Consider the following 14,416-nt stretch of genomic DNA (forward strand, 5'->3'; position numbering starts at 1 on the left):
GGGGCGCAAACCCGGTTCCCCTGCATCGGCAGGCGGACGCGCAACCACTGCGCCACCAGGGAAGCCCTCGTTTTCTTTTTGATGAACTCCAGTTATGCATATATTTGATCTCCTTTGACTCTCTTCTACATCTATACAGTCCTCTTTAGCTATTCTTTTAATCTACATTTCACTTTGTTTGTTCTTCTCACTTCTATTTTCTATGTCCTTTCTTGTGTTTTCATAGTATTTATTAACCCTATGCTCTCTCAAATTTTGTCTTTATTTTAATAATGGTTTCATTTTTTTTCTATTTCTTTTCTGAGTTTTGCCAGATCACATCTCATCCAGTGCTGCCTTGCAATCCCATCCCTGAGTTATTGCATGGTGGTTGTTCTCAGAGGCAATTTCTCCTATATGATATTTTCTGTAAGGTGGAAGTTTTGCTCACAATTTTATTCTGTTCCAGGGCCATTTTACTAGTGAGTGTTCTTTGTTCATAAATTTTACTGCTCCTTTCTCCCTTTTTTTAATAATATCTTTGTTAAAATACAACACTGGTTTGTTTGTATTGCACATTGTTGACTGCATTAGGACTTTCTGGACCAAACATTGGACAAAGTTTTCTGTAGGTGGGGAGAGGCCAGAGTAGAATTATAATAAAGTTGCTTTTCACAGCTCAGGTTCTCGCTTCTCCTCATTCGCTACAAAGTCAGAGTACTTCTACTTATAACCTGGTGTGGAGGATTAAATTTCTATCCTCACTTATTCATCTCCCAAAGTACTATGCACTTACACTCTTGTCATGGTCTTATGGTGATGGATTATACTTCCTTACCTCTTGGTTTCAGATTTGACCATGCAACTTGCTTTGGCTAATGGGTTATTAGTGTGTATGCCATGAGCAAGGCATGAAATGTGCTTGTGTAGTTAGATTTACCTTCTTGACTCTTGCTTTTCATCATGAGAAGAATATGCCTCAGGTTGCCACTGGATTAAGAAGGTTGAGATACACATGGAGCAGACCAGCACCCAGCCCTCAGAGTGTAGTCAAACCCAGCTTAGACCAGCCTAGATACATTAACCCCAGCCACCCTGAAAGCACATGAACAGGAAAAAATGTTTATTGAATTTGGAGGTGTAGCAAAAAAATGACTGATACTTTCAGCCTCCTTACTTCTCTGAAGCTAACCAAGTTTGGGGGAATCTCTTATTCTCAGCTTATCCTATGTCCCCATCCTCCTTTCAATCAAAGGATAGAGATTTTCTCCTTTAGACTAGTTCTCCCAGAATCAAGAAATTTTGTTTTTGTCTTTGTTTTTTGGTGAAATACTTTACTGAGCTCTCATCTCTGCTTTTGGCTACTGCGTCTCTCACAGCTACTGTGTGCTATTGACAGCCCCTACATAATACTTTTCAGCCTGTCTCCTAGCTTCACTAAAAAAGGAGTTTGGAATTTTGTTTTCTATCCACCTTATTGTTTTGGATGGTTTCCAGGAGGAGATGGAAAGAATATCAAGTTGGCACATCCATTTTCAAATGGAAGTCTCCACCTTGTTTCTAGAATAAGAATAAGAAGGTAGCATGGAGTCTTGGAAAGAATATGAGCTTTGGAACCAGACAGACCCGGATCAAATCCTGGCTCTGCTTATTTTCTGTGTAAATTTGAAAAACTTACATCAACCTCCCTGAGCTTCCGTTTGTTTTCTCATCTATAAAGACAATCTAGTGATACTTATGTCAGAGAGTTATTTACTGGGAAAAAACATCTTCAGAGAACCAGGAATCAAAGCTAAAAGACAGTAGTGCAAATAGTAGACACAGCAAAAATGAGAAATGTCATTATTGTACTTTTTTGTTGTACTGATGGTGATTGTCGAATGAATGATGTAGGAAAGCACTTTTAAAAGCACCTAAGTGATGAAGCAATAAAAGTATGGAGATATGCCTCCCATTCTCTGAAACTTGTATAGCAGCCATGAGAGCTGCAGATTCTTTCAGAAGCTCAGAAAACAGTTTCTTTCCTAGCACACTCTCCCCCTTTTCAATACTTGGATTTTCTTATTCCACTACTGCAGAATACGTGCCTTGATTCTAGGTATGGAGCAGGTGACTCAAGCCAAACCAGCTAGCACAACCTTACTCCCTGAACACCATCCAGTGGTTCACTGATGGATATGTGATTAATTCAGGGTCAAGAAGATTGTAGTTATTTGCTGGTGGCTTCAGGAAAGCAAGGTTTCAGTCTTCTAAGAGAGTTTCTAGAAGCAATCCTATCCTTCTCCCTGAATATGGTCATCAAATCCCAGAAGATTTTGGCAGCCCTCTTACAGCTATACCAAGAAAGAGGATGGTCTTAGGATATGGCTGGCACAGCATAGAGAAAAATACCCTGGATCCTTGATGATATGTTTGAGCAGCTGAAACAAACCAACCCTGAAGCCCACCCAACCTTGTTGCTGTCTAGTTATATAAGCAATTAACCATTTTTTAAAAAACTAGTTAAGCCCATTTGGGTTAGATTTTCAGTTACTTGCAACTGAACACACACTACCACACTGTCAGATGTCAAAGCTTCCCAACAATTTCCATTGCCATCATTGGCATACCTTCTCAGATGAATACAATCTTCTGTCATGTGGTTTCCAGAATCAAAAGATTATTACTCAGTATCCCGTTTATGATTCCTCTTTTCCAAAGACTATGCTATGGTGTGTGTTCAACAAAGATTTAAAAATAATAAAAGCTAACATCTTTTAGGTTCTTACTGCACACCAGGCCTTGTGCCATCCTCAAAACATCTTTATAGGTAAGCACCATTGCCTCTGCCATACAGAGGATGAAACTAAGACTTAGCCATCTTACCTACTTGACCTACATTACATATCAATAAAGTGGAGAGTCCAAGAGTCAAAGGCAGATCTCTCTGACTCCAGAGTCAAATTTTTAAACACTAGGCCTGTTAAAAAATATTTATTGAGCACCATCCATATGCCAGTTATGAGAGGTACAGGGAATCAGACAGTTTTTACTCATGAGTTGCACACAGTCTGGTGGGATATGCAAATGTGTGCACAGATAATTACAGCATGGCAGGGCACTCATGAGCAGGGGCTAAAGAGGCAAGTTGAAGCCAACTCAGGAAAAGTCTGACCATTGTGCTCAGCAGCCAGGACTCCACCCTGCCAGTGCAAGGTTTTCATCAGGGGAGCGATGTGAGTAGACAGGGGTGTGTAAACTGTGGATGTGACTGTGATGTGAAGATGACTGACCAGAATGAGACTGGAGCCAAGCAGACTGTGAAGAAGGTGTGCAGTACTCCAGGTGAGGTACAGAGGAGCATTCACGTGACTGTCCTCTGAGGGGTAGAAAGAGGAGCGTAACATGCTTCTCCCAGATTCCCCTATAAGCCCACATTCTGCACAGGCCATGCAGCCCATTGAAACTCCAGGTGTTGGCAACACATCCCACGTTAGTAAAGTGCCCCATTACACAGGAGTCATGTCCCTCTAACCGAGAAGGAACTCCACTCTCTAGGAGACCTGCTGAGCTGCCCAGCAGGCACTTACAGTAGTTGGATAGCAGAGAATACGGCCAGAGTCAAGCAAGAGCGGGGCATGGCCTCCAGAAGGGAAAAACATTTCATGCTGTTTTCAACTGTTGTAAAGACTAAATTGATTCTGTGATTCATCCAATTCTCACCGTGGAAATTTGTCATTAAACATGCTAAAGTACACACACAAATGTAAACACACACACACAGGAAATAAAAAGAATGCTCAATTGAGCAATCACTGGTTTGAACCATTTCTTCATTTTTCATGTCCTATCTTCTGTGGCATCACTTCTGAGCCAGGGGTCATAATCAAATTATAATTGCTAACACTTATTGAGCACTAACTGTGTACCAAGCACTATACCAAACATTTTATGCACATTGACCTCATTGAATTCTAAAAACAAAAACAAAAAAACTGTTATGTATTACTATCCCACTTTTGAAGATGAGAAAACCAAGGCTCAGCAAGAGAGTGCCTGAGCAGAGACTGAAACCAGCTCTGCCCGACTCTGGACACCATGCCTTCTACAAATGATCACTCTCCCTTACATTTATCCAGTCCTTCAAATTTACAATATCATTATTACTAACATTATCTTGTTTGATCATCATAGCAACTTTCCACAAAACCATTCCCATTTTTCAGGTGATGTTTGGAGAGGGACAATGACTAACCTAGGGTCACACATCAAGGAATGGAAGCAAAGTTGGCACCCGGCCTCCTAAGACAATGGTCCTGACCATTGAGATACACTGCCTGCCTTATTCATGGGATTCTGCTCCTGCATGCATTAAATACGCATCTTCTATTTTCTGATTCTCATTGACTGAGCAATCTTCTCATGATATCAACCTAAATTATAGTAGAAAAGAATCTAAAGTTGATCACTACCCCATGTATCTCTCCCATACACACACAGAAAATAATAACAATAATCATAATTATCATAACAGTGGACATTGCCCTTAGCATGATTTTAAAAAACAATTTTCTTATTACTTTGTTCTAAAGTGCCTGAGCACCAAAACTGCAAAACAGTTTACAGAACTGTCTTCAAGTGCATTTGGAAAGAGATGTGTTTCTTTGGCTTAACAAGACCTGGACTGAGGTAAGGAACATTGATTTTACTCTTAAGGATCTTGACATCTATGTCTTTCACTTTTTTTTTTTTTTTTTTTTTGGTGGTGCGGAGCACAGGCTCCGGACGCGCAGGCTCAGCGGCCATGGCTCACGGGCCCAGCCGCTCCGCGGCACGTGGGATCCTCCCAGACCGGGGCGCGAACCCGGTTTCCCTGCATCGGCAGGCGGACGCGCAACCACTGCGCCACCAGGGAAGCCCTGTCTTTCACTTTTTAAGAATCAGGCTAAAAGCATAAAAAGAAAAGTCAGAGTTGTGGGGCTTTGTATGCCTGGTCAAGACTGAATTCACCAGCTGTCTCTCCAGACTCCTGGCAGCTCTGGCCACAGGGGACAGGCCACCGTCACCATCCCAGAACAACTAGTGAACCAAGAGGAAAGGAATTACCCCTTTACGGAAGACCCATCACATGCCAGGGGCTGTGCTCAGGATGCAGAGCAAAGGGTTAAATGTACATGCTCTGGAACCAGCCTTTCCGGGTTTGAAGCCCAGATCTGCCTTACTAACCGAAGGTCTTGGGCAAATCTCTCAACCTCTCTGCCTCAGTCTCTCCTCTATAACATGAGGACTGTAATAGTACCTACCTCATTGGATTGTTGTGAGTTGGTATATGTTGAGCACTAAAAACAGTTCCTGGCACATAGTAAGCGCTCTCTCTGTAAGTAACAACCAGAATTATTACTACTTTCTCGTTTAATCCTCACACCCATCCTGTGAGATCGAGGTTCTCATCCTCTTCTGAAAGATGAGGAAACTTAGGCTCAGAGTGATGAAGTTACTGTGGCTGGAACAGGGCTGGAAAAGATGGATTTAGCCCAGCTGCATTCACTTCCAGCTGGCAGGCTCTGTGCTCACATTTGCCTTCAAGATTCATAGTCCAGTTGAATAATGCTCCGCATTAGAAATTCAGAAGTGCCCATCACCAAAGGACAGTATCGACAAGCTACTGACAACCAGACGCACAATAGCCTGGTCATGTTCCATTCTACGACTGACACTGAGTCTCAGAAATTCTAATGACATCGTTCCATCCATCATTCCAGCCACTAACTCACCCATTCATCATTCACCCACCCATTAGCAAATATTTACAGAGATCATTCTCTTTGCCTCTTCCTGGTAAAGCTGCCAAAATCTTCAAAATAGCACCACATTGAATTGCAGACTGAATTCTGCACCAGGTGCTAGAGAGACATAAAAGGATTATCTGATAGGCCTTAACACAAATATACATTCTTTATCTTTGGTATCCAGAATACATTTTCCACTTACCCTCTATGCTTACCAGTCCACACCACCACCACTGAGACATTTCTCAATCCGCACACCAGGTAAATTGACTAGTTATGTGTATAGCTGACACATCCAACCTCACTAGTTTGAGATATATATTTTTCCTAATATTCAAGTGAAACAACTCCAACCTGCTATTCTACCTATCAGGGAATGTCTTTCTTCTCTCCCAGGGCAATACCATGTACCTACAGGCTGTTGATTCAATCTCAGGAGACAGGTCTGTTAATCATCGTCAAAAGGTCAGAACACAAATATCTCTGTTTGGCTCAACAGCTGGCTAAGGTGGCTTGGCTCTCTAGCTTTTGTGGCTGATGGGGTCCCACTACTGTATGTCTGAGGGGTCATAAGCTCAAGGCCACCTCTACCTGGGACATGCATCCCCACTGTTGAAACTGTACTATTTTTTCCAGATGCAGAATAAGGAGGTCAAGGAGCTTTGGGGGATAAAAAATCCCCTGTTCACAAGTGTTTTACTCAGCTATGGTTGCTGCACCAACACTCTGCCTTCCAGAGTGAAGCTCCTTGGGGACTCAATTCTCTCAATACATACCACACAGGTGCACACTTTCTTGCATTATCCATGATCCAGGAAGTCTCTGTTAGAAAGAATTCAGTTCTGCCTAGAACTAGTCCTCCCCTAAATTCTTGGGATATTTATACAAGGAGGTAGGTGGGTCAGAGCAGTGAGCTCAATGGTGCCTCACGAGGCCAAGGGTTAGGGTTAGGATTAGGGTTCTGGTTCCTACCACCAGAACCCTGGCTGGGCCTCCACACACACCCTTGCTTGGTCTAGAGGAAGTCCCTCCTTCCCCCATTTCCAGGACGCACCCACATCCTGCCCCATCATGATTGCTAGTCAGAATGCCCATTCTCTCACCCTATGTCTTCCTAAAGACAGATAATAGCACATTTCCCTCTGTCTGGGATATCCAGTCACCATCCTATATTCCTTTCCACTTTATTTCCACCACCTTATTTTCTGGGATCCTTCTCTTCTTCCCTAGGAAGCATCATTATGCAGTGGGCCCGGGGAGAGGGGGAATCTACAGGCTGTGGAGACATTTCATAGGCTTGTTCTGGGTATTAAATGACATGGATGCAAAAGTACCCAGGGCAGTGCCTAGCTTAGAAGCACCAGTAAACTTGAGCTCTCTTCCCCCTTCCTCAAACTACTTAATTTTCTTTGAAACTAAAACTTATTTTCTAATTGCCCTTGACTTCAAATGTCACATTCTTTAGCCCATACCCTATTACTAATCCATTCTTGCCTAGTTCCTCCTACATTCCTTTTGTTCATGTTAAAGATGACTTTTCTTTTCACCTGTGTAAGTCTTGCTGCCTCCTACACTGATTAATTCAGCTAGATTGAAAAAGAGGACTAGCTCCTCCTCCATAAAGCTCCAATTAATCAATCATCCTAGAACCAGAGCAACTTGGTGCCTTGATATTTTGTAGAAAGAGCAGCAATGTTGCTGTCAGACCTGTGACATAGCGTTTAAGAGCAGAAAGAGCTTAGGCAAGTGACTTTACTCTGATAAGCCTCAATTTGCTCATCTCTGGTACCTTAACACATAATGTTGTTGAGACATTTGAAAATAACCTAAGAGGAATCTCTAAGGCAATGCCTGGAATATAGGTGCAACAGAACATGAACTTACTGCACCTAGACAGACATACCTGGTTCTGGTATGCCACTTAGCCAATTTTTATGTACAGAAAGTACAGAACACTCCATCAGACAAGAGCAGAATTCACATTCTCTTCAAGCTCACATGGAACATTCACCAAGATAGACTACATTCTGGGCCATAGGACACAATTTTTTAAAATGTTAAAGCATAGAAACATACAAAATATGTTCTCAGACCACAATGGAATAAACTAGAAATCAATCACAGAAAGATAACTCCCAAATATTCGTAAATTAAATAACACATTTCTAAATAATACATGGGTCAAAGAAGAAGTCTCAGGTGAAGTTAAAAAATATTTCGAGCTAAATGAAAATACAATTATCAAAATACATAGGATGCAGCAAAACCAGTTCTTCAAGGGAAAGTTATAACATTAAATGCATATATCTTTTTAAAAAGAAATCTAAAATCAATAACCTAAGCTTCCTTAAAAAACTAGAGAACTAAGAGTAACTTGAGCCTAAAGGAAACAAAAGAAAACATATATTTTTTTAAAGGGCAGAAGTCAATGTCAATGAGATTGAAACAGAAAAACATTAAAGAATATTAACAAAACCAAAAGTTGCTTCTTGGAAAGAATCAATAAAATTGATTAAAATTTTGATAAGCCAAGATAATAGAAGAGAAGACACAAATTATAATATCAGAAATGAAAGAAAGGTCATCACTACTGATCCATGGGCATTAGAAGGATAATAAAGGGATATTATGAACAATTCTATGCCTCAAATTGGAGAGCCTAGATGAAATGAACCAGTTTCTTGAAAGATACAAACTCACAGACACACAAAAAGAGATAACCTGAATATCCCTCTATTAAACAAATCAAATCAATAATTAATAGCCTTCCAAAAAAAGAAACTACTAGGCCCAAATGATTTCACTAGTGAATTCTATCAAACATTTAAGAAATAATGCCAATTCCCTGTGATCTCTTTCAGAAAATAAAAGCAGGGAAAACAATTCCTAACTCATTCTATGAGACCAGCATCACTCCAAAACCAAAACCAGATAAAGACATTCCAAGAAAGGAAAACTTGAGACTAATATCTCTCATGAACATAGGCACAAAAATGCTCAACGAAATATCAACAAATCAAATCAATAATTTACACAAAAATACACTATAGTCACATGGGATTTATTCCAGATGTAACCCTGGTTCAACATTCAAAAATCAATGTAATCCACCATGTTAACAGGCTAAAGAAGAAAAATCATGCTACCAATTAACGCAATAAAAGCATTTAATAAAATCTAGGAGCCATCCATGGTTTTAAAAAACTCTTAGCAAACTAGGAATAGAGGTGAACTTCCTCAACTTAATAATGAATACCTTCAAAAAATCCTCCAGCTAACGTCATATTTAATAGTGAGAGACTGGACGTTTTTCCCCTAAGATAGGGGACAAGGAGATTTCCTCTTTCACCATTCCTATTAAACAGGCTCCCTGAGAAATATCTAATTCTATAGTTGGGTCAGGAAATATATGTGATGAGTCTAGAGCATCTTATAATTCCAGAAACTAAGGAAGTACAGAAAAAAAGAAATCTCACAATGATGGAGATATGTCAAAGGGACACAGAAGCTAACTGAAATAGCTCCCAGAGCAACAAAATAAACAAAGTACTTATGGGTTATAACCCAAAGTAAAATATAGATACCCATGAGCCATAGTGAGATAAATGAATGAATGAATAAACAAACAAACATGGGAGAATGGACAAGTTTCCATACAGAAGTATTCCAAATAATTTATGTAGATATCCCCCCTCCTTAGGTGTAAGTTGCACATAATGACATCCCTCCAAAGAGTACAGTATGAAAGAGGGGGGAAAGATGATTGTGACAGTAGAGAGACCCAAAAAACACTACTTTAGTCAGGTGATCAGAGTGATGAGTCTTGCTGATGGTATATACCCTTGATACGATGTGATAAAAATGGCACTTTACCTCTGTGGTCTTCCTCCCAAAGCCCCATAACCCCAGTCTAATGATAAGAAAAGCAGACAAATCCCCACCGAGGGACAGTCTACAAAATACCTGACCAATACTCCTTAAAACTGTCAAGGTCATCAGAAACAGCAAAAGTGTGAGGGGATGTCAAAGCCAAAAGGAGCCTAAAGAGACATATGACTAAATGTAACATGGTACCCTGGATGGAATTCTGAAAGAGACAATGAATATTAGGTAAAAACTAAAGAAATATGAATTAACTATGGATTTAGTAAATAAGACTATATCAATATTCGTTCATTAATTATGACCATACTAATGTAAGAGGTTAACCATAGGGGAAACTGCATGCAGGGTGTATAAGAACTCTCTGTTCTATCTTTGCAATTTCTCTATAAATCTAAAACTCTTCTAAAATAAAATTTTTATTATAAAAAAGTGAGATGCCAGAGTTTAATTTCTTGAGAAACCTCAAGCTCTCCCCTCCTGCTCAATCCCCCCTCCCTCCACCCCTCTCTCTATTGAATTTGGAATCTCTGTCAAATACACATCTGTAATTTAATAACTGTCAGGGTGAAAAACAAGAGAAATAAAGCTAACTACCTACTCCTCACCGCTCTTTACTGTGAAGCCAGAAGGAGTCTGAGCGAGGTCATGTGACATGTAACCTTCCTCTCCCCAAAGGAATCAGCCATTAATGCGAACTGATGCTCTGACCAGATCCCCCAAGATCCTTTCCTATACAAAGTTGTGTCTGAAATAACTTAGTGTCCCAGTTTAACAACCTCAGTCTGCATGTGACGATTAGCCACTCTCCCTGACCAGTATCTGGCCTCAGCATCTCCTCTGCCTGTGACTCGTTGTTAAAGTCTCTTACAGGTTATAGAATCCGAGCCTTCACACTTAAATTTCTTCCTCCTTTTAGAATAAGAGATCAAATAAGGAAGGCTGTCTTTTCCTTCAATCCAGCCCTCATTGCTTTTATCCTCACACTTTGAATTTACCATCTAAAATGAGCGTGTGGGAGCATTTAACATAAAAATATCACTAAAACATTTAATATCTATGTCAATGATGAGAAAAATAGAATTTGAAAACCTCCCCAAAAGTTAAGCCTAAGAACAAATGCTAGGGTGTTTTTCAGTTTCAAAGTAATCCAAAGTGGTTTGTACCACTGTCGTAGACAAGGCCCTTAAACATTTGAGCAGTAATAACCCAGCTAGAGGACAAGAGAGATTTCAACAGGGAAAACAGCAGTGGCCTCCTCTCTTGCTGTGCCTAAAAGCACACGGCGTTTCTGCTCTCAAAGCTTGGAGAAAATTCTGGCTGTAGCTTGTTCAGGGAAGAGGGACTAGAGGTCCCTAAGGCCCTGAGCTTTTCAAAAGCACCTCGAAATGTTTGAGACCAGAGAGGGAAAATGCATTGGTTCCAAAATATGACCAAGTAACTGCAAAACTGAAAACAAAATAATTTCAAGACATTTAAAGATCCTTCTTTTTTGCAGCAATAAAATTATATTTAAGAAGCATTTTAATATGTTTGAGGAGATGTGCACTGGGATACCACAAATAAGACCCTTTAGAGTCTGTAAAGGTTGTAAAATAGCCCAGTCCCCTGAGAGGAGTCGGTTCTTGAAAAGAGGACTTCAGAGGGCCTCTTGCTAGTGACCCCCAACCTGAGGTCCCCAAGGACCCCACCATGAGTGCTTTCTATCATTTCTCAAAAGCTGAACAGAGAAAATGCTTGAACCTATCAAAAGGCCACACAGACTGTGATTCTCTAAATGAGATGCTTTTGATCAACAAAATTATTCCAAATATGGGCTCTGTGGAAGGACCTTTTGTGTGGGAAACTAAGACCCCCCCCCCCCATGGGGTGGAGGAAGGTCTTGTCCTGGGGGAAAGGGAGGGGCTTTGGAGCAGGTAGACCAGAAGTTCCTGTTCCCACTGACCTGCTGAGCATCTGTGAGCCAGTGCTGGACCTCCCCCAGGCTCAGTCAGATCAGGCTCTGACTCTGACCATCAAGAGCACGTGAGCACAGAAGGTACTCAATTCCTGCTCCTTCTTCCAAGGACACACCCAGCAACCACAACTAGAATTCTACTTTCCTCACCCCTGGTTCAGCATGCTTCTAAAAAAGTATTTTAACTACACACGTGATATAGATAAACACAAGCTTCTTGTAAAAACCGAGAAACATAAAAAGGAAAAAGTGAAAGCCGCCCCCCTTTGCTCTCCCCAGAGATACCACTGTTCTCAGGTAGGTGGGCATTTTCCTACACCTTTTTCTATGTATAGACATAAGAAATAGATACTTCTTACACTGTTTTAAATAAAAGGGATCATATCGGCCATATTGTTTTTTAACTTGCTTTTTCATTTCATGAATATCTTTCCATAATAGTGCATATTGATCCACCTTTCTTTTTAACTACCACATACCATGGACATCCTACATTTTAGTTATTCATTTCACTTAGCGGGCTTTTAAAGCAAGGCTGCAGCCTTTACACAGGCGTCTCTGAGCATACAGGTAAGGATGTACATAAGCCAGATTCCTGGAAGTCGAGTTGCTGGGTCGAATGGTATGCACAATGTCAGTTACATTCCTGTGAGCAGGCAGGAGAGTGGCTATTTCCCATCCTTAACCCAGAGGTTCTGCTTCTGTCCTTTGACAGAGCCACATCCAAGTGTGACATTCTACAAATCTGTGGTTGCCAAGGAAAAGTGGGGATGGGAGACCGATGGATTGGGAGTTTGGGATTAGCAGATCCAAACTATTATATATAGGATGGATAAACAACAATTTCCTACTGTATAGCACAGGGAACTATATTCAATACCCTGTGATAAACCATAATGAAAAAGAATATGAAAAAATATATATATATATATATAACTGAATCACTTTGGTGTACAGCAGAAATTAATATAACATTGTAAATCAACTATACGTCAATAAAATAAATTTTTAAAAAACACTCAAATACAAACTTCTATATCAAATAAAGAAGGGTACCAAATAAAGGCAAATTAAAAGGAAAAGACAAGGGTGACATTCTAAATTGCACAGTCTTGTGAGAAGCAAATAAGCTTTAATTTCAATATGGGTGCAATGGATGCTTTCAAAAAATGGCATTAAAATTTACTTTTGCCTTGAAAGTATTACAACCAGGCTATTTAAACTAACTGTCACCTTCTTGCCCCTGGTCCCCTCTCAGAGTGGATCCTCTTTAATCCTCCCCTGTAACAGTCAAGAACATGCGGGTTTATAGGGACCCCACCATCAAGCAAGGAGAAACCCACAGCAGTTTGGGCAGAATTAGCATGGAGCTCCTTCCTTCCTCCCAGTTTAACAATAAACAGCAGTGTGTGTTAAAGCAGCATTTTACAAATGGGGCTGGACATTATCTAAATTATTCAACATGTTTATAATGCTAAATACTTCTGACCTAAAAACTCAGCCTCAAAACAGCATGCATGCAGCTAATCTCAGAACACACTGCTGGCATTTGGTTGACATTTCCTGTCCCTCCCGTGTGAAAGGGTTGATCACTCACTATCCATGCACAGCGATAGGAGAGAGAGCCCTAGTTTGCCATTTAAATCCTATTCCAATTATTTTCCTGCGATTGTATCAGTATTGGAGAAACCACCCTTAGCAGAGATCAACCCTTATAAGCTCAGCAGAGTCAACTCCATGGTGAAAATGAAGGTATGTGTATAAGCAGTTATTCATTTTCATAAAGTGATTAACTCACCCATTCATTTAAAAAATATATTAACTTGGGTACTCCTGTGTGCCAGGCTATGCGGACACTGGGAAGAGAGTGTTGAAAAGGACACATTCTGTGCCTCTGGGAGCTCCCCTGAGAAACAGGGGACACAAACAGCACACAACAGGATGCATGCCCTGCAGTGGGCCACCCGCCCGGGGGAATAAGGGCCAGAGAAGGGCTGCAGTGAAGCTAACACCTGAGATGAGGCTCAAGCAGAAGACAGGAGGAAGGGAGTCCCAGTTGGAAAGAGAGTAAAGGGGTGTCAGCAGAGTCTATGTGAGAGCAGATAAGATGTGAGCAAGGCTGCAGGGAGGGTGTGAGGAAGGGAGGGGTGAGCCATTATCACCTGACCATCTGGTTAGTCATCCAGATGCACTGAATTCGCCCCTGCAGAGCACGGAGACCACCCCAAAGCAGTTACTTTGACAGCTTGTGGGACCTCATTTGGGTCAAACCTTCTAGTGCGTTTCAGTTCATCTCTGCTCCAAGTCCTGTATCCAGAAAATCCACCCAGTGCCCATTCCTTGGCCCCACGTTTGCAAGTACTGGAGTTCCAACCTCAACTGTTCTCACTCCCTGCCGGTTGAGTCCTGTCCTGTCCATCCCTCAAGCCCACATCCAATGCCATGTCCTTCCCAACCCTACCCCATCCCCATGCGCCTCCAGCAGCACTGTCTCCCTCACTAAGCATCTTCCCCCTCCCCACCCTGTTCTCTCATCCTTCCCTCCTCACTCCCCCTCTCAAAGCAACACTGAGGACCAGGCAGGTAGAGCTAAATGGTTGCTGAATTAAACTGAGGAAGGGTGCCCTGATCAAACTGATCCCCGAACATGGAGTGTTTCGACATTTGAATAAACCATCTCCCCATTCTGTTATCTTTGAACTCCACAAGGTGACATTTTTGAAATTGTAATGTCCTGTTGACTTCCACCTTGTGCTCTATCCAAAGACATGGAGCCCCTGTTATTCCTTAAAGATCACCAACTATAGTCTGCGAATGTTTCAATCTGGGT

The sequence above is a fragment of the Physeter macrocephalus genome, chromosome 2 (assembly GCF_002837175.3).
Source record: "Physeter macrocephalus isolate SW-GA chromosome 2, ASM283717v5, whole genome shotgun sequence".
Classification (NCBI taxonomy): domain Eukaryota; kingdom Metazoa; phylum Chordata; class Mammalia; order Artiodactyla; family Physeteridae; genus Physeter; species Physeter macrocephalus.